The 25,934-nt window shown below is 48.6% G+C and overlaps 1 protein-coding gene across 1 annotated transcript in view; it reads right to left on the minus strand.

Annotated features, from left to right (window-relative positions):
* COG3 (component of oligomeric golgi complex 3) overlaps window positions 1-25,934 on the minus strand; it is a 1,080,852-nt gene that overhangs the window by 757,354 nt on the left and 297,564 nt on the right. The window lies entirely within an intron of this gene.

Below are 25,934 nucleotides of genomic sequence, written 5' to 3' on the forward strand. Positions count from 1 at the left end.
ATCCATCTAAGTGCAACATATTTCCTACCCCCCAAATCCATCTAAGTGCGATACACAGAATTCCCAAGACATCTAGCTGTCCGTCTTAGAGATTGAAATGAAAGAGCAGTGGAGAAATGCACCTAGATTCAAAGTACACAGCAGTGGGGCAATGCACCCTGGCTCAAAGTACATGTGCACGGCAAACGCACAGCAGTGGGGAGGAAATGTACCTAGGGCAGTGGGGAAAGTGTGCCTAGAATTTAAAGCTACATGGATTCAACAGTATAATAAAGAAAACCCAACTACAATTAAGCAGTGCCATGAAAACCAGTTACACACTAGGCTAGATGCAAGTATGTATAAGGTAGTTTGGTAATGAGTGGTGGGGTTTTACTGGAGTACAGTAATTGCTGTACTCCCCGCCCAGACCATACCTTATCCGTTGCTACTGGTTGACTGTGGCAGGCTTCCCAGGTGAACACGGGCAAACACTGACTGGAGCTGCTTCTGGAATTTGAGAACTGTGGATGCGCTCTTAGAAAAACTTGGCGTTTGTGTATGGTTACGAATGGCCCGTAACCGATAATGCTTGGAGCTCACTCTTCAAATAGGTTATTGATATTCGGAAAGCCACCTTAAATGTCAGATGCATGGGTTCAAAAGGGTGCTGCCATGAGTCTGATGTACTGCATTCCGGTCGCACCCTAGTACCCAGTGGACCAACGGTGGGTGTATGCATTCACCCCCTCCCTGAGCCACTGGTACTTTTCCACCAGGATGTTTAAAGTTGGGAGGTTGAATATGCCGCTAGTGCTGTGAAGTGTACATTGATAGTTATATACCAAGCCTGAATCTAGCAAAATTTAATAGATCTATTACTAGATATGATATTGTGCAGTTTATTGGGACAATTTGCTTTGTTTAATACCAAAATGACAAATCGCTTCCGTTTATTGAAAAAGCAATGTCTCCTGTTGAGCTTTCTTGCCCGTTAGAATCTTCTTGCATCTGCTTGTGATTTCTAAGTGTCCAAACTATGACTTCACGAGCCAAGCGGCTAATTTCAGAGTATGAGGGCAAGAATACATTTGTTGTCTTTGTAGTTGCATTAGCAAGTTGTTTGCACCAACTTGATTGGGGGCTGTATGGCAATTTTTTGAATATATGGATGCCATGTTTGTCGCACCCACATTGGTGCGATTAGAATCATGGCAAGTGGTTTGTGTAAATGTTTGTGTACTACCTTGCATTGCAGCGGGGCTGGGGTAAAAGCATAGGCAAATGTCCAACCAGTTCATCATAGCGCATGAATTAGTAACCCTTCATCTGGGTACCTGGATGCGAAGGTGGGGAATCGTGTGTGCTGTTGTTTTGTGAGGAGGCCCTATTGTTTGAAGATTTGTTTGTGTTTCTGTGTTAAACTCCCACTCGTGATTTTGTTGTAACCCCCTTCTTAGATTGTCCACTAGCCTAGCAAGCCTGCCCGGTAATGTGCTCTTGGATGGAAATGACTCTTGATGCACCAACCACATATCTCTTTTTCTAATTTGGACAGAGCTATGGAGTGTGTTCCCGTTTGTTTATGTATGACATTGCTGTGGTGTGGTCTGTGTTGACAAATACACTGTTTAAACTTGTTTGAAAAGATGGAAATGACATCTTGATGGCTAGGAGTTACAGTATGTTTGTGTGGTACTTCCTTTCCTCTTGTGACCATGCCCATGGTTTGCTAATTCCTGGCAATGTGTTCACCAGCCCCCAAATAAAGTGAGGCATCTGTAGTCTGTGTCATTTGGACTGACGGTTGTCTAAATGATCTGCCTTTTAACAGGTTTTCCGTTGTCCACCATTTCATAGACGTTTTGACATCTTTTGTTATAACCACTAGATCGTCCAATCGACTTCTGTCTGGGATCACTGACTTGAGAGCTGTTAAACTGGATTTCTACACTCTAGTCTGGTGGACGGATGGGTCAACCTAGTTAGCGAACACAGAAAACTCTGGGAGCTGTAGCCAAACGAATCAAGGTAGCATGGAGAGTGGTCAAAGCCAAGTCTCGGGAAGAGCAAGCCTGGTAAAGGATCTACAAGGTGTCTACAAGGCAAGTCAAGTAATGAAGGATTACACTTAGACTTACAGTTATAAAAATACTATATTTATGTATGGCCAAGCAAAAACTATAAAAATGACTATAGACAAGTAATACGATCACTCAACACTAATAATAAAATGCATATATACAGCACTAGTAGCCAGTGCAATAAAATCACAATCCCCCCCACCTGACAATACTGAAAGGGAAAGGGAAGGCAATGATATTATTTGCAATCGCAGTCCATAAGAATACAACCCTAACTTAGAAAGTCCAACCTTAAGTCGTATGGGGCCTTGTGCCCAAAAAGTTCAAAGTTTCCAGAAGTTTTGGAAGTTGGGAAAATGTTAGGAGGGTCTTGTGGATAGGAGAAATGTTCCAAAAGTCAGAGTAGGACGTATTCTAGCTTTCAGAAGGCTTTCTGCCCCTGGCCATGCTCCAGTTTCTCCTCAGACTTCGAGGGTGGTTAGAGGTCTGTTTTTCCACCATTGATTCTTGTCCAAGGAGCCCAGGAGCTACGGGTGCAAGACAAAGTTTCCGGTCGGGTCCAGGAGCTCGTGCAACCTGCTCCGGTGATTTGAATGCAGACCACACCGATGCAGCACTCCTATAGTCACTTGAACAGATGCAGGAGTCACTGGTGCACGTTGTAAGGAAGGCATGGTATCAAACAGTAAGACAGACAAATGATCACAGTTCAACTGTGTTTATTGAACTTCAATTGGGTTTGAAAAATGCCTATCTAATCCTAAATCTAATGATGGGCGCAAGCTACGACCATCAAATAATAATAAGGCAGTCCTAGTCGAGTCTGTCAAAATAAAAGGGCCTATACTAATAAACCTTTTGCCAATCCTTACTTCTAAATACAAATAGTGTGGGAAACAATTTTATGCAAAAGAAAAGTGTTCAAGAAATGATGTCGAGATATTCAAGCTGTTGGCTTCCCTTCCCCACGTTTTCAGCACGGGACAAAGCGGCACACTCGAGCTTAACACAGTCTCTGGCTTCTCTAGCATGAGGTTGCAGTTCAAAACATCAACATCAGGGCCTTCTGTGCCAAAGCCTCTGCCATTCATAGTCTCTTATTTCAGAGGGCCTGATGAAACACAATAAAACGTTAAAGTTAAAGGGGCAGTGTTGATATCCATCAGCTGCTGAGTTCGAGGAGATTTCAGTGTTACCTTCAGCAAAGAAGATGGGCGCAATGTTAGTATGTTTTGAATACTGCGGAGTCCTTTTTATTCCCAGTGTACTTTTCCATGGGAGATCCTTATAGGAATGGGAGTCATCCCTTATACCGGGGTCACTCCCAGTGGGGCCCCACTTTCCCAGACGCCTATGGGGTGGGGGGAATCTTGCTTAACAGGCTCACTTACCTAGCCTCAAAGGGTGTGACTACCCCCTGGGATTAAGGGACAAATTCCCCAGATTTGTCACAAAACCTGTGGTGTAGATTAATACAGTTTAAAACAGCCGTGTCCTGTGTGGCATAGGGATTCTCTGTATATGAGGTAAAAAGTAAAAAGGATGCTTAGTCTGGTTGCCCAGGGTTGAGTGTGCTTTGGGGGATGCAGTGTGGGGTGTTGCTGGTAGCCAGAGAGGGTTGGAATCTGTGTTCAGTATGCTTGACCTTGTGGGATTCCTAATGGGGAATTACAGTTGTGTAATATCAGAGATTTTAGCAGTGATGATGCTAATGACAGAAGAAGAATCGTGGGAAGGAGGAAAGGGAATGATGGCCGTCAAAACTGATGCAGGGGTCAAGTCCTTCCTTGAATGCAGAGGTTGTGGTCAGGAAAAGAGAGAGGCTTTCAGACAGAAGGAAGCAAGTCATTATTTTTAGGTAGGATGTATAGCAGACCAATATTCTAGAACAGCTTTGGATTGGTGGCTATTGCACCTATTCACCTGAGAGAAGAGTAAGGAGGTTTATGTTGTTCAGTTGTATGGCTACTTGTGATTGTTCTCTGAATACAGTCCGTGGTGAGGCACAAAGGTCAAGTAGCTGTTCTGTGTGTTAGCCTTGGTCCTTGCCCATCTAAACCAATTGAATTGCAAGAAGGGACATCTTGAGCCGTTTCGTGAATATCCGGTGGCACTCTTCCATGTGAAGTTTCTTAGGTAGGGAGTTCCAGACTTTTGTACCCAGTAGGGAGAATGAGGACCCTTCCTGCTTTTTTCTGCTGATGTCGGGAACTAATATTAGAGTAGGGTTACTGGGCTTTTTGTCCACAATGTTGTGTAGGGTTGGAATGTCCTTGTGAAGGAAACTGGACCCTTTCCATGGTACGTATGGTGGGTGATGTATTTGTTTTCAGATGTACACTTTCCTTGACTGTGTGCAAGTGGAGAGTCACAGCGCTGGGTATTCTGGGAGACTGTCACAGGGTCAGGGTCCTGACCCTGCAAAGAGTGGATGGGGACCACTCTCAGCCTGGGGCAGGAGGCCTACCATGGTACTCATCAGAGCCAGTCCTGCCCTAGATGTGGGGTGTCGGAATTGAGAGGGCTACAGTCTCTGTCCCATTTACCTGTGCCTGGCTAAATGATCAAAGTATCACTTTTTCTTGCCCTGTACCTCTTATGCATAATGCTGGCCAGAGGGTTTCTCTTTTTCCTGCAGGACTGCAATACTCAGAAACCTGGCAGGGAAGGAAAGGGCGAGGAACACAACCATGACGGATCTGGCAGTAAACAGCAGGACCGCAGAGTGGTCAGTGCTGCAGACTGGCGATCCGGAAGGTCCGTGCTACGCACCTGAGAGCTGGAAGAGTGAAGGTGGCGGAGTGTTGCAATTGCAAACCTGCTGCAGACCCCTGTATCTCACACAGGTTGCCATTTCAGAATTCTGGTGTACCCGCAGCTGGAGATCACACGTCTACAAACCTGTCATGGGCTGCCATGGCAAAACCTGGGCGGACATGCTTTTGTGAAGGGGTGGGGCTTCAGAGGCCTTTAAAAACCTCCCAACTGTACACAGCAATAATAGGGCACGAAAAGGCTAGTGATTGGCCCTCGGAGCCTGATGAGGGTCGGGACGATTGGCAGGGTAAAGGGGAGCAGGGCAGTGTTGGTTGTTCGGGTTAGGTCAAGGGAGGAGAAGGTGGACCGATAAACAGGAGGAGAAAGCATGGTGCAGTGAAGTGTGGAGGAAGACAGAGCGTGTGCGAGGTGAGGTATTGGATGGTGAGAGAAAGTGGTACTTGGGTGTGAGTGCGCATGCAGTGAGTGAGAGGAAGAGAGAGTGTAGTAGTTTGAGTGAAGGTGAATGGGAAGATTGGGAGAGTAAGAGGAGGGTGACTGGGAGGTGTGCGGAGAGTGTAGTGGGAGCACAGTAGATTTTGGGTGTAGTCGTGGTAGAGTAGGATGTGGAGAGTAGTCGAAGGAGAGAATAGTGAAGAGTAGTAGGAGGAGGGAGTGGTGGAGAATGGTGGAAGGGGGCAGTAGCAAATAGAGCAGAAGTTACAGAGAGAGAACATTAGAGGGACAGAAGAGGGGGGAGAAGGACAATTGTGTTCCATTGGAACACATGAGGTGTTCCTGCTTCAACATGGCCGCCAACAACCTCCTTGCCAAGAAGGCGACCACATGACATCCAGGAGAGCCCCCATTGGCCAACTGCAACTACAGAAGGCCAATCAGGCGCCGGCAGGCAAACGCCAGCCCCCTCATCCAAAGGATCCTCATCACAAGGAAAATTTCCTGTCTGGAGCCGGTCCGGAGGCACCTGAGGCCTGGGCCAAGGACTCTGCCCATTTTCTGGTAAGCCTGCCCTGACCCTGCAGCTTGCCCACACCTCCCCAGAACCTAACCTTTCCACCTAATCCCTTCATGCAGTACACCTCATGGGTGCCTCTGCTTTTCACTGACTTGGGACAATTGCTTGCCATCACCTGGTCTATTGTTGATCTATAATATCTCACTATACTATTTAGCGCATTTACCAGTATTGCTTATCCGCTTGTACTGTATCCTCCTGTGCAGCCAACTGCTACCTATTATGCCCTGCCACCATTTAGCCTCTGCCTGCCCCACTTACAAAATCGAATTTAGGCATTGTATTTTGATGAACTGCTACCTATTATGCCCTGCCACCATTTAGCCTCTGCCTGCCCCATTTAGAAAATCAAATTTAGGCATTGTATTTTGTTGAATTGTGACCCACTTGTGACTTGCCTCTGAACTACCTAGCACTAGTCGCGCAATCCCCCTGTCATTTTTGTCACATACCAGCGGCACACACCAGCTGCACACACACAGCCACTCTCCACGATCATCAAGCCCAAGAATGCACCTCCCAATCATAGCATAGTTTCACTCTCCCGCACTCTCCCTGCCACACTCCGCTCAACCAGCCTAACAGCCATCCTTATAGCCCTCACTATAATGGCCTCTATGCCTCCGCACATATTCCCAGCACACCTCACCCAGCGCCCGGCACTAAATTCACATGCCGCAACACCAGACTACAACATCACAGTCTCGGCCACTTAGCCTTGCTACCAGACTCCGCAATCTCAGAAATCGATCACTTCCTAGGCATTTACTCTGCTCACCCACACCCATCACGACTAGAAACACCAGATTAGGCACCCGCACTGCACCACTACCCCATACTAAGATGATCATAGGCATTGCCCCTCTCCCCCCACCACCGCAACATGCCTCTACACTACTTCGCACTAAGCCCCTCACTACCGCACACCACAACAAGCACACTTCACCTCATACTAGTACAAACAAAAACATCAAAGGCACACAACACCCACCTCTTAAATGTGCACTACTGAACGTACACTCCCTACCTGCACATGCCCTCGAGATAAATGATCTACTATCCACATTTAATCTGGACTTAATTTGCATCACCGAATCCTGGCTCAATGATGCCTCCTGCCCAGCCATCGCACTAGCCCTACCCACAGGCTACACCATCCTTAGGCAAGATAGATGTGATAAGATTGGAGGGGGAGTCGCCCTTATCCACAAAGACTCACTATCCATCAGATTAGCAGACCATAGTACATGGGGTGGTAATGCTGATATCCTATCAGCCAAGCTTACGCTCTCCCCCAATAATCTAATCAACATCCACATCCTATACAGAACTCCCGGACTCCCAGCTGACTTCCAAGAGCACCTCTCCCATCGACTCAGCAACAACATTAAAAAGTCCTCCAAAATCCTTCTATTAGGAGGCTTAAATTTAGGATGCAATGATCCTAAGGATAAATCCGCCGCAACCCTAGCTAAAGAACTCGCAGACTTAGGTTTCTCCCAAAGAGTCCTCACCCCCACTCACTCCAAAGGCTGCACCCTTGACTGGGTCATGGATTACAACTGTACATCCAAGATTACCTCAAACACCGCCCTTCCTTGGACGGACCACACATGCATCAAATTCCTCATCCCCACCAACCCTAAACCTAAGACTCTCACCCACGCACCACCTGCCACAATAAGAAGTTCTAAAAAAACTCAATGCAGACAACTTGCGTCCCCACCTTAAAAGCCCCTGCCTAGCACCACCTTTCTCTCAGGACCCAAATATACTATCAGCTATCTTCAATGATACTCTCACCAATGCCATAAACTCTATAGCCCCACTTGAAAGCAAGAAGGAAAAAAATCATTTCACTGCACCTCTTGGTTCTCAGAAGAACTCCAAACCCTCCGAGCTCAAAAGCGCCAGTCGCTTAAAAACTGGCAAACAGATCCGAGTGATCTAAATAAGAGCCGCTTCAAACAAATAGCCCTCCAATATAAAAAAGCCATTTTCGCAGCAAAATCCAACTCCTTCAATGATAGGATCTCAAAGGCCAACTCCCAAGCTAAAGAACTATTTGCAATCTTCAATGAATTAGTCACTCCTCTGGCTACCGCTGACGAGATAACTAAAGACAAAGCCTGGTGTGCCAGTATTCAGTCCGCCATGCTCAACAAAATAAAACTCCTCCAGAACAAAATCCAAAACCACTGCAAAGCCCTCCCAAACCAAAAAACCAACCGCCCTACATAAGACAAGCGCAGTAATCTCAATCACGCTCAATTCTCCTTCAGAAACGTCACTGAACCTGTGGTCCTTAATCTCATCAAAAACCTCAAACCATCCCTCTGCAAAGCAGACATTTTCCCTTCCAAAATCATCAAGGAATGCGCCAATGACCTAGCACCCCTGATTACTACCTTCATTAATGCATCTTTCCAAACAGGAACTGTTACAAACAATCTCAAGGAAGCCTGGGTGTGGCCACTTCTAATAAAGGCCACACTTGACCCAGCGCAACCCAACAACTATAGACCGATAACGACAGTCCCGTTCCTCCTAAAAATCCTGGACAAAGCAGCTCACATCCAGATCCAATCATGCATAGAAGCTAACTCCAGACTAGGCTAAAGACAATCTGGCTTCCTTGTCAGGCATGGAACAGAATCCGCCTTATTAGACCTAAAAAATCAAATCTCACAGATCATGGACAAAGGCAAACCTGTCTTGCTCCTCCTCCTCGATCTATCAGCTGCTTTTGACCTGGTAGATCACCAAACACTCACCACCCACCTCACCCATGCAGCCCATTTCTCTAATCAAGCAGCATCCTGGATCACTTCCTTCCTTGAAGGAAGAGCCATGAAGGTCTACTCCGACACAGCTAACGCAGATCCTACCACTATAAACTGTGGTGTCCCCAAGGATCTTGTACAGCCCCCACCCTCTATAACCTCTTCACAAAAACCCTCTTCGACCTACTTGACTCCATGGGTGTTGCATATACAAACTATGCAGACGACACTCAAGTACTTTTACCCCTATCTGGACTCTATCACCAAGACGCCACGGCCCTTCACAACATCTATGCCACTATCCAAGCTTGGATGGCAATCAATGGCCTCTGTCTTAACGGGGAGAAGACTGAAATTCTCATCCTGGGCCAGACAAACACATTATCGAAACTAAGCCCCCAATACAACAACTTCAACATAGACAACTCAACCATCTCTGTATCATCCTCTGTCAAGACTATAGGTGTTCACATTGATGCAAATCCATCGATGAACAAACAAGTCAGCGCCATAGCCTCTGCATCAGCGTTCAGCATCAAACTCATCAATGCCATTAAACCCTACTTATCCACCCCCAACCGCTTGGCCATAGCTAGAGCAACTATAGGAGCCAAACTCGATTATTGCAACGCCCTTCTAGCTGGCACCTCCGCCAAAAACATTCACAGACTGCAAACCACACAAAACAATGCCCTCAGAGCCGCCATGAGCATCCCTAGAAGAGACCATATATCCCACCCAGACGTGAAGCCTGGTGGCTCCAGGTCAAAGATTGTATTTCTCTGAAAATCCTCACCATCACTCACAGGTGCATCAACAAAACCGCTCCAGCATACCTATCTGAAGCAATATCAAGGACCACATCCACTCACCCCACCAGTGCTCAGTACACCAACCAGCTACACATACCACGCATAAAGAGAGCCACAGCGGGAGGTCTAGGCTTCTCCTATATTGCACCGAAACTCTGGAACTCACTCCCTGTCACCCTTAGAGCTGAAACTTCCATCTCTATCTTCCGCAACAACCTCAAGGCCACTCTCCTCAACTAGCAAGTGGAGGACTGCCTCCTCCACTTCTGCCATGTATATTGTAATTAACACAAATGTAATATAACTATATTGTAACCTGTATATATACTGCTAATGACTATGTAACTATATTGCAACCTGTATATATATATTGCTAATGACCATGTAACTAAGTAACTAAGCTTTGTACTGTAACAAGTGCCACGATGTCCTCGGGCTGTTGTGCGCTATATAAATACGAATAAAACAAACATAAAAAATAAAAAAAAGCAGTGGGAGGAGAGTAGGAGCAAGAAAAAGGAGATGGAAAGAAGCTCAGGAAAGGGAATACAAGAGTGTGAGCAGGAAGGACAAGTGTATCCTGGCCAATTGAAAGGCATCTATTCCAATTGGAAAGACCAGTGCTATTTGATCCACCTAGAGAGAGACAATTAGAAAAGGTGTTTGCCTTTAGGCTATCAACAAGCCAGTCAACTACTAATCAGTACATATTACAGATCTCTAGTGACCATGTTAGCATATAGGGGATGCCTGGGCTAAGGTGACTAGAGAGAGAGAGAGAGAGAGAGAGAGAGAGAGAGAGAGAGAGAGAGATTTCAGTAATCCAATCTTAGAAGAAATGATATCACAGCCATTGTCCTGTTGACATATGACATATACGGTATGATGCGTTGTAGAATGTGAGGCCGGAATAAACAACTTCTGACATTGGCTCTCACCTGTGGTTTAAGTGTAAGGCTGATGTCCATGGAGATCCTGAGGATCTTGACTATGGAGGATGGTACCACACATTGGCCCATCTTGTCAGGCCATGACATTGTTTCATACAGCCACACTGCTAAACATGAATTCTCTTTTGATGGGGTTGAGCTTTAGTCTCTTTGTTGCCCTCCATGCATCACCTGTGCCAAGCATGTTTTTAGGTCTAGTGACTCTGCGGTTGTTTTTGAGTTTGTAGATTATTTGTGCATCATCTGCATATTTGTAGCAGGTGAGACCAGCCAAACTGATGCGGTCAGTCACGTAAATGTTGAAGTGACGAGGCAAAAGAATAGTTCCTTATGGAGCCAATGATGATGGTCATTCTCCCAGTCCGGAAATAAGTGATCCAGATTTGTGCAGCTCCTTTTATTTCAGTGTTTTCGAATATCCTTGACTGATGGTGTAAAAGGTTGTCGAGATGTCCAGTAAGATGAACGAGCTTGGAGTTGTCGTCCGTGTTTTTGTTTGGCATGTTGCAGATGTAGCAGTGTCTCTATTCTGTACTCCCTATTGGCCTAAAACCAAACAGGGCCTCATGAATTACGTAGTTTGTCTCTGTGAAATCCCACAGCTGGTGATATATTAATTTCTTCAGTATTTGTCTGATGAAAGCAGTGTTTCAGAATGGGCGGTAGGTTGCCGGGCTGTTGGGGGTAAAGTGTGTTTTTTTTATTTTTAGAAGTGGCCTGAAAAAGCTTTGCCTTAAAGCCATTAGGCACTTGGCTTAGTGTTCGAGCCATTGAGGAAGAATAAGCAGACAGCCATACTTTCTGGCTGTTTTGTGATAGTTTGGGGGCGGTAAGCTCCTTCTGGGGATCCAGCTGGGTTGCATGAGTCAATAGTAGAAAATAGGCTCTGAAATTAGAACAGGTTGAATGATGTTAGAGTGGGGGTGGTTGGTGCATAAGGTGTTGGTACATTGGTTGGGTGATCCTTTACTATCCAGGTGCTCTTTGATTTGTAAGATTTGTTTGCTGAAGCGCTCAGCTATAAACTCGCAAAGTATTTGAGTCTGTGTTGGGGTTGAGTTGCAGGCTGCTGATTTTTTTTAATTCTTGGATGATCTCCAACATTTCCTTTTGGCTATGTTGTACTGATTGTATACATATGTAATGCACTTCCTTGGATTTGATAATTTAATCCAGTAGAAGTGTGTATCTGCTGGTGTTAGGCGAGCTTGTCTGCCCGTAAATTGTTTTCCACATTTTCCCCAAATTTTCGATATTCTTTTAATATATGTTTTAATTTGGCAAGCGGCTTCTTCAGTGAGCTTTTGAATTGAATTTTTAGCTCTATGCTGTCCAAGCCAGAGCTGATCAAGCTGTGGAGTTGCTGATCTGCTGTTGTAATCTGTGGATTCAGATGGAGTTAGTTGTATTTTTTACAGGGTCTAATCAGGGTGTTGGGTCCCTTGGATGGTTCCGTGAGTGCAGTTTCATTTGTGAAAGTTGTGAACTGAATGTTTAGGTGATCTCCCCAGGGAAGTTGAACTGGCGAGCAAACCGTGGCGATGTTCCCATTATATAAAATGGCATCCAGTGTATGACTAGTGATGTGGGTGGCACCCTTAACCATTTGTTCGGGAGGTAATGCTGAAAGCTTTGCTTGGGGGAGGAGGGGACATTGTGGTAGGATTGTCTTCTTGTTTGAGCCAAGTGTTGAAGTCTCAGAGTTATGTGAGGTATTGGTGATCCACAGATAGGTTGGTGACCGCATCTGCAAGTTTGTTGGCAAAGGTCTGGCTGTAGGACAGTGAAATATAGAAGAGGAGGAAGCTTAATGATGAGTTCTCAGAGATTGAAAAGATAAGAGTGATTGATTCTCAATCCAGGATGTTGTCGAGGGTAGGCCTCGATACCTGGTCTCTGTAGACCATGTTTTTGTGAATAACTGGCGATTGCTCACCACAGAGTCAGGTCTGCTTCAGGAAACAGATATGTTTGGTCCTCTAAGAGATGTGGCCTTATGGCAAAACAGTTGGTTGATGGAGTGGTTGTGACTGCGGTTTCTGGGTTACACTTATGTCCAGTTTCTTTGTGTACTGCTTCTATGTGGAGTTTGGTTGGCTTCTCAAAGTAGGTTGTCTTGATGGGCACTTTAGGAGATATGTAAATTGAAAATGTTGTTAGTGGCCTTTGGTGGTGTGGGAGTGCGTTTCCTTCAGGGCTTCTTGTTGATTGATCTGAATGAGTTCCAAAGGTGGCGACAATCGCCTTCCTTCTGCTTTGATTCAACTGTCTTTGCAGTCTCTTGGCATGTTGCAGCATGCCTTGGCAAGGAGCTGCAGGATTAGTGGCTCCAGCTAAAGCCGCAGGACAGTGAATAGGTGAGAGTCCTAGGCTGGATAAAACCTTTTTATTTTTTTAACGTTTTATTGAGTTATACAAACAACCAAACAATACAAACCGAACAAACAGTGCATGTTCCAACAGTTTCATTACACTTTCTTAACTTCTAACCACTACTTCCCTTAACCCACCCCCCTTTATGAGTCTACTGCATTAAACCTTCAGTTTCCGCAACCTGTGGTTCGGTCTCCTCTTCTACAGGCTCCGCCGGGTCACCTAATGACCCAAACAGTTCGGCTATCTGTGATTTCCAGGCCATCAGGGACTAATTCTCCTCCTCCCCCCCGTGCTACTCGCTTCTTGCCATGCCATGGTTTCGACTTCGGCCAATTTTTGCAAATCTCTCCACCACACCTCTACCTTTGGCACATGGCATGACTTCCATCACATGGCAATCCTCCTTTTTGCAAGCACATAAGCCAGATCCCTCAGCTTACTTACGTGCCTGAGCTTCTGTGGTCTGGGGAACGCCCCCCCCCCCAGCAGACAGGCCCACAATGTATCCACTACCATCTTGACCCCTTTTTCTTCCAGTTTCTCTTTCACTCCCCTCCAGAATCGCTCTATGATCGGGCATGACCAGAACATATGCACCATGCCCGCGTTCTCCTCATCACACTTGGGGCATGCTTGCCACCCTGCATTTTCAAACCTCGATATCCTCCAAGGCTTCATATATGCCCTGTGCTTTATGTACAGCTGAATCTGTTTCAGCCTCACGTTTCTAGACACCTTCTTATGATACCCCTGCACCCGTTCCCACATCCCGTCTCCCATCGGGGCCCCAACCTCCATTTCCCAGTCAAGTCTCAACTGCGTGACCTCCTTCCCCACTTTAGACATCAGCATTTCATACAATCTGGAAATCTCATGACCCCCCTTAGCTATGTCATATATCACGTCTATTGTGGTATCTGATTCTTCCTCCAACACAGTTTCAGGCCATGTTCTCTTAATCCTCTGTACCACTCTATGATACGTAATATACTGGCCCTCGTGTAACCCAGTTTCTTCCCACAGCCCCTCAAAAGTAATACTAGAGCCCTCCCGCCAAATATCACCCATTGTTGCCACCCCTGCCGGTTCCCAGTGGGTCCAGAGTATCATTTGTAGCTGCGCGTCTGCCCCCGTCAATACAACCAGTGGTATCTGCGGTGAGCATGGGGACGGGTCCTCCATCATTTGACATGCCCTGCGCCACACCTTCCATCCCAGTAGCATCATTTTAGGGCGCCCCACCATTTCCGCCCTGGGTACCCACATCATCTCTTTTAAATAAAAAGATGCACAATCACGCCCAAACAGCCTAAATTCAGAGGTCTCTTCGTCAGAGAGCCATTTGGCAACATACTGTAACTGGCTTGCCACACAGTACGCCTCATAGTTGGGCAGCTTTATCCCTCCTTTGTCATGGAGGTTCTGTAGCTTCCATAACGCCACTCTATTTCGCGTGCCATGCCACAAAAAGTCCCTACACATGATATTCAATTTGGTGAAGAACTTCTTAGGAATCAGGTACGGTATTTTCCCGAAGTAGTGTAGGAGCCTTGGCAGGACCACCATCTTTAGCATTGCTCCCCGCCCCATCATCGCCAAGGGCAGCTTCGCCCAAAACTGCATGCACTTCTCAATTTTTTTAGTGGCTACTTCTGTATTGCACCTATGCTCTTCCTCCACGGTGTGGTATATATCTATCCCCATGTACCGAAATGTGCTAACCGCCCACGGCACTTGCAATACAGGTAACCGCTCCGCTGGAATCCCCATGTACCCCCCTAATGGGAACAAGCTGGACTTCTGGGGGTTCACTGCTATGCCGGACAGCACAGCGTCTCTCTCCAGCACTTCTAGGATGTACTGAAGATTTTCTTCTGGGAATCGCAAGTACAGCAGCATGTCATCTGTATATAGGGAGATCAGTTGCCGCTCCCCTTTCACCTCGATGCCTATGGTGTCATATTGCTGCCTCATGTATATTGCTAGAGGTTCCAGGGCCAGTATGTAGAGCATTGGAGACCACGGGCATCCATGTCTAGTACCCCTGCTGAGCTGCCACCTTTCCGATATCACAGATCCTGTCCTAACTCTAGCCAGCGGTTCGCTATATAAAACTTTCGCCCACCTTACATATCCAGGCCCTAACCCGTAGTGCTTCAGGGCTGCAAGCAGCCATGGCCATTTAATGGAGTCAAAGGCCTTGATCGCATCCAAAGACACAATTGCCATTTCTTCATCTCTTTCTCTGCCAAACTCAATGATTCTCTGGAGTCGCCTATGATTATTGGTAATGTTTCTATAAGGGACATAGCCCGTTTGATCCGGGTGTATTAATTTGCCAATAACCTTCTTCAGTCTATTTGCGAAGACAGCAGTTAATATCTTGCCGTCTTGATTCAGCATTGACAAGGGTCTATAGGAACCACAGCTGTGCCCAGGTTCATTAGGTTTGGGGAGAGGTATTATGACAGCCTCTCTCAGTGACTTCGGTAAGCGTCCCGTCTCGAACGCTTCGTTTAACATCTCTAACAGTGGGGGGAGGACCTCTTCCATGGATACTATGTAAAACTCACTTGGGAGTCCATCTGTCCCTGGGGTTTTACTAGTATGCAGCTGCCTCACCACCTCCCCTAATTCTTCCAGGGTGATCGGGGTATCTAGTTCCTCTCTCTCCTCCTCGCTTATCTTGGGTAACCCCATATCCTCAAGCGTTTCTTTCATCATAGCGCGACTACTTTTCCCGTCATATCCGTATAATACCTTATAATAATCCACAAACGCTTGATTAACTCCCTCCTGGGTGTCCTCTACGCTACCGTCTTCTCTCTCTATAGTCCTGATTGTGACTCTGGGGGTCTCACTCTTATATAACCACGCCAAAAGTCTCCCCGGTTTATCACCTCCCGCATGCTGTCTCTCTACATATTTTTTATAATTAAGGTTACACAATCTCTCCCAATATTCTGCACATTTTTGCTGTAGCCCAAGTGTCAATTCTAGCTTCTCTGCTGTATCATCTTCGCCCCTTAAGGCCTCTTCTAATTTTTCTTCCGTCTCCTGCAGTTCAGCCAAAACCCCACCTTGTAGGCCCTTGGATTTCGCTATGGCTACCCCCCTCATGACAACTTTGAAGGCCTCCCATAGTGTTCCTGCGGAATCCACGCTCCCAGTATTTGTTTCAAAATAATTTACAATCTCCTCCCTCAAGTCCTCCCTAAAAAAGGGGTCTCGCAATGCCTCTGCTCGTAGGCGCCATGTCAGGATCCTCGCTCTCAGGAGGCAGTATTGCCATGCGAGAATCAGGGGCGAGTGGTCCGAAAGGACCCTGGCCTTGTACTCTATTTGTGCGATCTCTGCTATCATTTCAAGTGATGTGAAGACATAATCCAACCTTGTTGAAAACTGCTGTGGGGCAGAATAATGTGAATATTTCCTTTCCTGGGGGTGCCTCACTCTTCATGCATCCTCCAACCCAAAGTCATCCAGCAATGTCTAACGCCCTGGCTGCAGGGGCTGGTCTATCCAACTTCCCATCCGATCTGTCTCCCCAGATCATCGCGCTTCTTACGCATACGCTCAAATTCGCACTCAATGTTCTAATGTACGCCGCTGTGTTCTGGTTCGGGGCATACGTGTTAACAATGCTTATCTCCCTGTTCTCCACCAGTCCCCTCAGCATAACCATCCTCCCGTCTGTCTCAGCCACCATTTGCAATCGCTGAAAAGGGACATGTGGCGCCACCCAAATAAGCACTCCTCTTGCATAAGCAGAGTACGATGAGCCCACCAACACCCCTTTCCACTTCCAGGCGATTGTGTCCATCCTCTCTCATGTAAGGTGGGTTTCCTGCAGCAATACAATAACTATTTTCTGCCTGCGCAGGTACAACATAACTTTGTTCCTTTTCAAGTAGCTGTTGAGCCCCCGCACGTTCCATGTAAGTATCTTAAGGTCCCCCATGGCCTGTAACAGTTCCGTTCCCCCTCCCCCAGGTGCAGTCTGACTTTGAGTTCCAATCCAATCTGTATAGGCTTGCATCCCATTCTAAATTCCCTTTAACCAAAAACACCAAACTTCCCGTTCCCCCTCCCTCCCACCCCTTCCCCAACATCACACCCCCCAACTGTTGCCCAGCTCCATCCCTGGATCTCAGGCTCCCCCGCATCCAGCTCTTTCTGGCTCTCGCCTGTACTCGAAGCTCTGCAGGGTGAGGCCGCCCTAGTGGCCAACCTACTACTACTACAACTATAATTCGGGGGTTAGGGTGCTTTCGCCCTGCCGCTCCTATGACACATCGGATTGACTACACATTGCTATACAATTTGAATATATGTACACGCTACTATATTCCAGTCCTTCAAGTCTCTTACAATCAGCGGTATTTTATCAAAATATCAGCCTCCTACAGCCGCACCCATTGTTCTTAATCTTCATCTAGGCACCCCTGGGGTGCTCACTCGACGCCTTAACAGTATGCATACCGTATCCCAGTCACAGTCACTTATCGTGTCCCTCTTGGGTCTCTTCCGTGTCTTGTTTCGGGCAGCCCTGCAGATCCAGCCACGTCGTTGCTTCTTCCGGAGTGTCAAAAAAATAAAAAATTTTCTTGTGCACCACCTTCAATTTCGCGGGTTACAGAAGCATATATTTTATCCCAGCCGCACGCAGCCTCCTTTTGATTGCCACATAGCTGTACCGTTGCCTCTGGACCAACATAGTGTAGTCCGGATACGCCGTGATGGTGCTCGAGGCCCTTTCGATTGTTCCACCTTTTCGGAAGTACTCCAGTATTTTCTCGGGGTCTTTGTAGTTCAATATTTTGGCGATATCACCCGGGGAGGGGCCCCTGGTCTCGGCTTCCTCATAAGGGCTCTATGTGCACGCTCCACTGCGAATCCCTGCGAGAGTTTGCCAGCCCCAATTCCTTGTAGGAGTAGGTTCTTGACGTAGTCTGTCGGGTCCTGTCCCTCCTCACCCTCCGGCAAGCCCACCACGCGAATATTGTTTCTCCTCGCTCTCCCTTCTTCTTCCTCTGCTCGAGACTCCAAGTTAGCCACCTGTTGTTTGAGTACATGGATCTCCTTTGCGTTGTTAGCGCTAGTGTCCGTGTTAGTTTTCACTGCACCTTCCAGGCTGCTTGTTCGTTCTGCCAGCCCGCTGACATCTTGCCTCAGCAGGGAGACTTCTATGCCCACTGCGTCTATTTTAGCCTCCAGGGAAGTGTGCAGGTCCAACATCGCGACCCCCCCCCCCCCAAGAGTCTTTCAGCTCCGTGATGGCCTCTAAAATCTGATGGTTATCAGCCACTGTGGTGCCCTCCGCTGGTACCATCGAGCCTTTGGGCGCGATGGCCGCAGGAGAATGTTGCGTTTTGGCAAAAATATCCATTGTGGATGGTTTATTCTTGTTCTTGCCCACGGCCCCTTGCGCCGACATTCTGCGGCCTCCGTTGGGCCTCACTATCACGATTCAGCGTCCGCGTGCCTCCCCAACCGTCTTTTCCACCCTTATCAGCTGTTCTCTTCAAGCAGTCGCACCGTCCGCCGCCTCTCGCCGCAGCTTACTGCTCATCGATACCGAGCGAGTGCTTCCTATGTCTGTCATGGCGCGGCCTATCTGTTCGCACCCCCGCTGCCCCCGGGCTCTTGCCTTCCGGGTCAGCACGCAAGCCATTGCGACACAAGGCTTACTGCCACAGGGGTTTCGCTCTGTCTCCACTTCGCCATCATCATTCTTTCCCCGCGGCTGCCGTCTCTATTCTGCCGCTCCGGGTGCCCCAGTTTCGTTTCCTTTGTTGTCGGCCATCTTGTGTGACAATGGACCGAGCAGCCGCCGTCGTTCGCAGAGCAATTCCTCCAGAATTCCACACACAATTCACTTGGTCTTTATACAGTGAGCAGAACACACGTTCCCATGCATGTACAGTCAATCCTGGAACCAGTAGCGCGTTTTTGAAGGTAGTTTTCACGGATCATATGTCGGATCCTCCGGAGCTGCTCAGGAAGCACGTCCTACTCCATGGCTGCCCAAGCCACGCCCCCAGGGTGGATAATACTTAACTTAGTATTTGATTAGAAAACGTGGCTATGAGCAGATTCTTAGAGTACTCTTTGAAGTTGGATAGTGAAATATTGAAATTAGTCTAGGTATGCATTGAGACTGTTCAAGATAAATCAATCTAGGGTTCCAAGATGGCCGCCTAGGGAGTAGGACGCCGTGTCCCGCGCTCCCGACCTGCATTTAATTTCCAGCCCGCCCGATGCTTCAGCAGCCCTCCCCGGCACTTGCTCTGGGCGGCGGGGGACCTCGGAGTCCGAGCCGACATTAACGGTGGCAGTCGGTTACTGGAGGAAGTGAGGAGAGTGGGGCCTGGACTGCGGCGCCACTGCGGCGCCACTGCGGCCCGGAGCTGGGCCAGTGCCTACTAGGAGAGGCGGACCGAGAGATCGCGGTCCGCGGGTCAGACCCGGGGGACAGTGGCCGGCGGCCGTTGTGGAGTGGCTGCTCCTCCCCCCTGAGATCCGGAACATCAACTGCCCGCTTTGCTTTTGCCTGCTGGTGCTCGTGTTGGTGGGGCTGCCCGCGACCCACGGGGCGGCCCTGGAGGGCTTCGGTCAGCGCCCCGAGGAGTCATTGCTGCCCCTCCCCCCTACGGCCTGTGAAAACGTCCGGGCGGCCTGCTCCAGCCTGCCGGTGCCTGGGGGGCTCCTAACGCGGGTTCCGTCTGTCACGGCCTTCCCCGCCCCCGTGGCTTCGGGGCGGGTTGATGCGGACACTGGCTGCCCCACGGAAATACTTCTGAAGGTATGGAGTGGGGCCCGGGAGGGGACTCGATAGCCTGGAGCGGGTCCTGCGGGGAGGGGCATAGAGTGGAGGCCAGTGCAGCAGGACCGTGAAGGCTCTGGAGGCCCGGCTCAGAGGCGCTCCTCCAGGTACAGATTATTGCACCTCACAGCTGGAAATCCTCCCGACTGAATGAAGGATCGTCTTATTGATTGCCATTGCACAGGGAGAAAAGAGGCCACCTCGCAAAGGAAATAACTCTCCAGTGCCACAATCCCCTCTGCTTTAGTGAATATTGCAGGGCACTCAAGGAATTTCAGGGTTCGAAGCTTCAATAATTCGGGGGAAGGCAGACGGGGTGAGCTAACCCTGAGGGCATCTGCGGATATTGCTTGGGCATTAGAATGGGGGTCCCCCCGCCACAATGTTGGGATATAACACCCAAGAGTTGGATTAGACTGGAGTTCGCGGTTGGTGGCCGGCCCCCCGGCGGAAGCGGGCACCGTTGCTCCGGGGTGCGATTTGGCTGAGTCTACAGCCGGATCCTCCGCCCCCCTTCGGCATCACCTTGGTCCGTAAGGTATCACAGCGACTTTAATCCCCTCCCCGATATTTGGAGATAGGGGGGGTGCAGTCACTTGGATTAGTCAAGTCAAGAATTAGGGGAAAGGATTGCCCACCCCAGGGGAAAACACCCAAGAAAGCTCCAGAAGGCCCTCTCACGAAATTCTGGGCTAGGGAGGTGGAGACGGCCGAGGCTCAAGAGACAGCCCAGGACCCCCCTGAGAGAGCCTCCGGGCTGTCCCACGAGGACCAAGAAAAGCTGATAACTCAAGCGATGCTCTCACAGTTTATGGGTGAATTGGTGGAAAAGATCACGACAGCAGGGCAACAGCAAATGGACAAGCTCTGTGAGGATCTGGCCGAAAGTCTAAGGGAACTTAAAAGAGACGTGAACAAATTTGAGGAGAGAGTGGACACTAATGAGCGGGCCATACAAGAACTGACGGAGGACGCAAGAAAAGTGGACAACTTGTTGGAGACCCTGGCTGTAGCTACACAAAACCTGGAGTTACAAGCAGAAGATCTGGAGAACAGGTCAAGACGAGCGAACATTAGAGTTAAATCGCTGTCAGAGGCTATCCAGGATCAGGACCTGAGCCCGGTGCTGAAAGCAATATTTGTTGACCTGCTCAAAACTAACTCGGGCTCAGATATGGAGTTCGACAGAGTCCACAGCGTGGGCCCACATAGGCTGGAGCCGGGATCCAGATGGCGGGATGTGTTGGTGGCCTTTCATAGCTATGCAATGAAGGAGAAGGTGATGGAGAAGGTGTGAAGGGCCGATCGCATTACTTACAACGGCCCGGGAATATCGTTGTACCAGGACCTGGCGAGGATCACGCTAATTAAGAGGCGACGGATGGGTCCGGTCCTGTCCTTCCTTAGATCCAAGCAGATTTGATACAGATGGGCCCACCCCTTTGGCTTGTCATTCATCTGGCAAGGCACTCACCACAAGATCACTTCTTGCGACCAGGGCCTTGCTGGGTCTAGAGGAGCAGCCCTCGCCCCCACGGGCGGGGGTGGAGGTGCTACAGGCTACACGCAATCCATAGGAATGATTGACGACCAAGTGCAAGAGAGGACGCAAGAGAGCTACGAACTCGGCTCCCAAAAGGCCAGTCTCCGACGGAGCCCTGGTTCGTTCATCGGGGCAGTGTAGTCCCCCATCAGCTTCATAAGATAATTCTTGCTTGTGTTCAGTTTTTGATTAGAGTCCGGGGAGGGCGCTACCGAAAGCACTCAGTAGGGGTAGATGGGTTGTTTTCTAGGGTTGTAAAGAGTTGCAGGTTTGGGGAAGGGGGATGATGGGAGTCTTGGAATGGGAATGGGTTTTCCTGCGTTGGTAGTCTCTGGGTTTGATACTGAGTTCGGCTCTCATGGACTACTCACGAGGGGGGCTGAGGGCCAGTCGATCTCGCCTAGACGGGGGAGATGGAGGGAGTTGAGGGGAGTGGGGGTTTGGGAAGGGAGTTAGATCCAAGGTTCAGGGGAGGGCGACTGGCATGTGTGCCCTTGGCAAGAGTGTGAGTGGCGAACAACAAACGAGGATCAGCTCAGGGGGTCCATTAGGGTTAATATGGTCCACGTGAAATGGGCATATGGCTAGCTCTCAAGTTTTAAAGTTTCTGTCCCTAAATATGAATGGCCTCAACTCCTAGGTCAAGAGGAGAAAGGTGGAGAGGTTTCTCCAGAGGGAACAACCCCAGGTAGTGGCTTTGCAAGAGACCCATGTGCACACAAAGGACTCTCACAGGATTAGATTCTGGGGTTACTCTCGACTGATACAGGCCACACAAGCTTCCAAGAAGGGGGGGGGGGGATTTAATTGCGCTACGGGACGGGTCAGGTACAAAATCTCTTGCGCGCATAGGGAATTTTGCTGGGGGAGACATTCTCTTAATGGGCGACTTCAACATAGCATCGGACCCCTCCATAGACAGGAGCTCCTCATCGTGGGAGAGTCAGGGAGGTCCGTCAGGAGATTTGGTTTGGAAAATGTGCGATTTGGCCCTGGTGGATACTTGGCGAGAACTATACGGGCAGGCGGAGGGGTACACCTTCTATTCGCATGCGTATAGGTCGCACTCGCGGATAGATTATGTGTGGGTCTCGAAACCTTTGTTGGGAAGGGTGACTGCATTGGAGATGGGGCGATCACACTGGGAGAGCACGCTCCACTCACCCTGGTGATAGCGGTTCCCAGGGGACCTCCAGCCATTTGGAAATGGAGATATCCAGCCCCATTGTTTAGGGACCCGGTCCTTTCTAGGGAGTTAGAGGAGGAACTAGGCGCATACTCTATCCACAATAAGTGGGAGGACACTTCCCCTCAGACATGGTGGGACGCCCTTAAGGCCACTATTAGGGGGAGGATCATCGCTATTAAAGCCAGAAGGGACAGGGAACTAAGGTTGGAGGAACTACGACTGGAAGCAAGACTTAAGGAGGTTATGGCTCGTATGGGCTCTAGAATGTCGGCTGCCACCAAAAAGGAATACAGGGCAATACGAGGCCAGTTGAACCTCATTCAAACGAGAGCAGCCGAACGTAACCTTCTCCGGCAGCGACAAAGGTTTTATGTCAAAGGTAACAAAACTGACCATTTGCTGGCCAGAAGGTTGCGTAAGGAAGCAGGCGATAAGACCATATTAAAAGTGAAGGGTAAGGGAGGAGTCTTGCTCACGTCGAACTCGGAAATCGAGGGCGAATTTACCAAATATTACGCTGCCCTTTATAGTTCAAGTTACCCCAAAGCCACAGATCAGGAAGCATATTTACGTGATGTTGACGTTCGTCGGCTCTCGCAAGACGATAGGGACGCACTGGAAGTCGAGATTACTGCCGACGAAGTGAGGAGAGTTATCAGCAACCTTCCATCCGGTAAAGCCCCAGGCCCTGACGGCTATGTCTCTGAATTTTACAAGACCCATAAAGAATTTGATTCCTATCCTCACAAAATTATTTCATTACATAGGGTCTACGGGAAACCTCCCCAACTCTTTGAACGAGGCTAAAGTAATCTTGATACATAAGCAGGGCTAAGATCCGACTGACTGTGCGTCCTACCGTCCAATTGCTCTAATAAACGTGGATGCTAAAATCCACGCTAAAGTCCTAGACAATCGCCTCGAATCCATCCTCCCCAAACTAATTCATAGCGACCAGTCGGGGTTTATAAAAGGCAGACAAACCTCAGATAATGTCAGACGACTGGCGCACCTGGTTGAAAAGGCCCAGAAAAGGAGTATCCCGGCACTCCTTCTGGCGATTGACGCCGAGAAGGCTTTTGGTCGGGTTGAGTGGGGCTTCTTGTTTGCGGTTTTAGATCAAATGGGATTTGGCCCGGGGTTTATTACACGAGTAAGGGCAAATTATCAAAACCCAGTTATACGACTGGCAATAAATGGTCAAGTCTCCGTCCCGATACGGGTGGGAAGAGGCGCCAAGCAGGGCTGCCCGATGTCGCCGCTCCTCTATGCCCTCCACCTGGAACTGTTTTTGGAGAAGGTGAGGACGGAAGATATCACGGGAATCCCATTTGGGGGCGAACTCCATAAGATCGCAGCTTTTGCGGATGATATGATTTTGTCTTTGACTTACCCGATCACTTCACTGCAGGCGGTGGGAAAAGAGTTGAACAGATTTGGTCAAATAGCTGGCCTAAAAATCGATGTCCTTAAGTCTGCAGTGCTTCCCCTTACTTTGTCATCATCCGCGATCCAAGACCTCAGGAAAGCTTATAACTATAGATGGGTGGACTCCTCACTGAAGTATCTGGGGATTCAGTTGACCAGGATTGTAGAGCAATTATATGTGGCAAATTACCCGCCGCTCCTTCAGAAGGTGAAATCGAAGCTGGTGGACTGGGGCCCCCTGGAGATTTCGTGGCTCGGTAGAATCAACACCTAAAAGATGGCAATCCTTCCATTGCTCTTGTATCATTTTGCAGCCTTACTGGTACGAGTCCTTACATCTTTCTTTAGAGCTCTGCAAAAAATAACTAGTAGGTTTGTATGGAACCGAAAGCGCCCGAGGGTGGCGGCTGCCATTATGAAAGCATTGCCAGATAGAGGGGGTGTAGGGGAACCGGATTTCCGAGTGTACTATCTAGCAGCTCATATTAGGGTTATTAGAGACTGGCAAAGGAATGACAGGTGTGGAGGCCGATGGACCGAACAGTTGTAGGGAAAGACTTGGAGTGGGTTCTGTGGTTGCCAAAGCAGGATAGGCCAACTAGAATGTATTGCAGTGCAGTAACATCAACAACAGGGGATGCATGGGATCAAGCCATCGTGAGGGCCCGGTTCACCTCCTTCCCCTCTCCGTACTCACCCCTGCATGGAAACCCGCAATTCACTCCAGCGGCCAAGTACGAGCCGACCTTTGATCCATGGTTTTCTGGGGGCTGCAGGATATGATAGCGGGGGGCGAAGTGAACAAGTTTGAGCAGTGTCAGAAGGAGTTTGGTGTTGGGGCGATGCAGAGGTTTTCGTACCTTCAGATTAGGCACTGGATTTCCCATCCGTCAGTAAAGCAAGCGGGCTCTCGCTCCCTCACCTACTTTGAAAAATATCTAGACACAGACGGGTGACGGTGGGGTGGTCTCATCCATCTACAAACTCATAAAACGGGAAGAAACTGTACACTCTAAGATTTACATGAGTAAATGGGCACAGGATCTTGGGTTTGACATAGAAGAGCAGGAATGGCTTAGGCTGTGGTCCCATATCCCGAAACTTGCAAGGTCTATTCAAATCCGGGAGATTTGGCTAAAGCTCCTACTGTGATGGCACCACACCCCGCTCAAGTTCAATAAAATGTACCCCACGATGTCAGTCAATTGTTGGAGGGAGTGCGGTGCAGTGGGTTCCTGGGCCCACATTTGGTGGGAGTGCCCGAAACTTGATCAATTTTGGTCTCTAGTTCAGCGGGCAAACGCCCAGGTCGTAGGGCTCCAATACTCCGGCGGCAGAGGGCGGGACTTACTGGGCCTTAATGCTATCCTCACAACCCTGCCCACCAGAGCTGACCGCAAAATATACGTGATAATGATGATGTCGGCAGCTTTGGATCTGGCTAGAAAATGGAAGTCGAAGGTCCCTCCACAGGAACATGAGTGGGTTACGAAACCGTGGTTACTGGTTGCAATGGAGTGGCTCACCCACTCGATTAAGGGGTCTCACATGCGCTTTAACTCGGACTGGAACAGCCTTTTGTCATTCCTAACGGCGGGCCCCCGCCGTGCAATGGAACTATTGGGCATAATTTGCCCTGAGGAAGAATCGGACCTGTGAACTCAAGTGGGCCGGTGCTAATGTCGTTATGTCATTTGTTGCTTTTGAGTTGTCAGTGAACCTCTTGGATCTGGGGGGGACGGGGTGGCGGGGAGGGGAGGGATGGGAGTGGGCGGAGGTTTAAGGAAATGTGTGTTGGTTTATAACTTGCTTATGTTTCTATGGGAAAACTGCGAATACAAATTTATTGGAAAAAAAAAAGATAAATCAATCTAGCTGTCAATGGAATTCCTGGGTTTAAGGTAGGAAATCAATCTAGTTCCACAAGGTAATTATAAGGCAGAACGATAAGTTGATCTAGCTAAACAGTAACATTTTTACACCGCAGAGAGTACAATAGTCTTGGTATACAGTCAGGTAGCAATTAAGATGATAGCAATACAATTGACTCTCCTGGTAAAATCATAACACAAGACTGATCTGAACTGCAAGAACGTAGACATGCCATAGAGTCTCTTTATGAGCAAGTGTTTTAAGCACCTTTTTTTAAATTTGTTGACACCGATTCAATT

The sequence above is a fragment of the Ambystoma mexicanum genome, chromosome 7q (genome assembly GCF_040938575.1).
Source record: "Ambystoma mexicanum isolate Mex_15411 chromosome 7q, UKY_AmexF1_1, whole genome shotgun sequence".
In the NCBI taxonomy this organism is placed as follows: Eukaryota; Metazoa; Chordata; class Amphibia; order Caudata; family Ambystomatidae; genus Ambystoma; species Ambystoma mexicanum.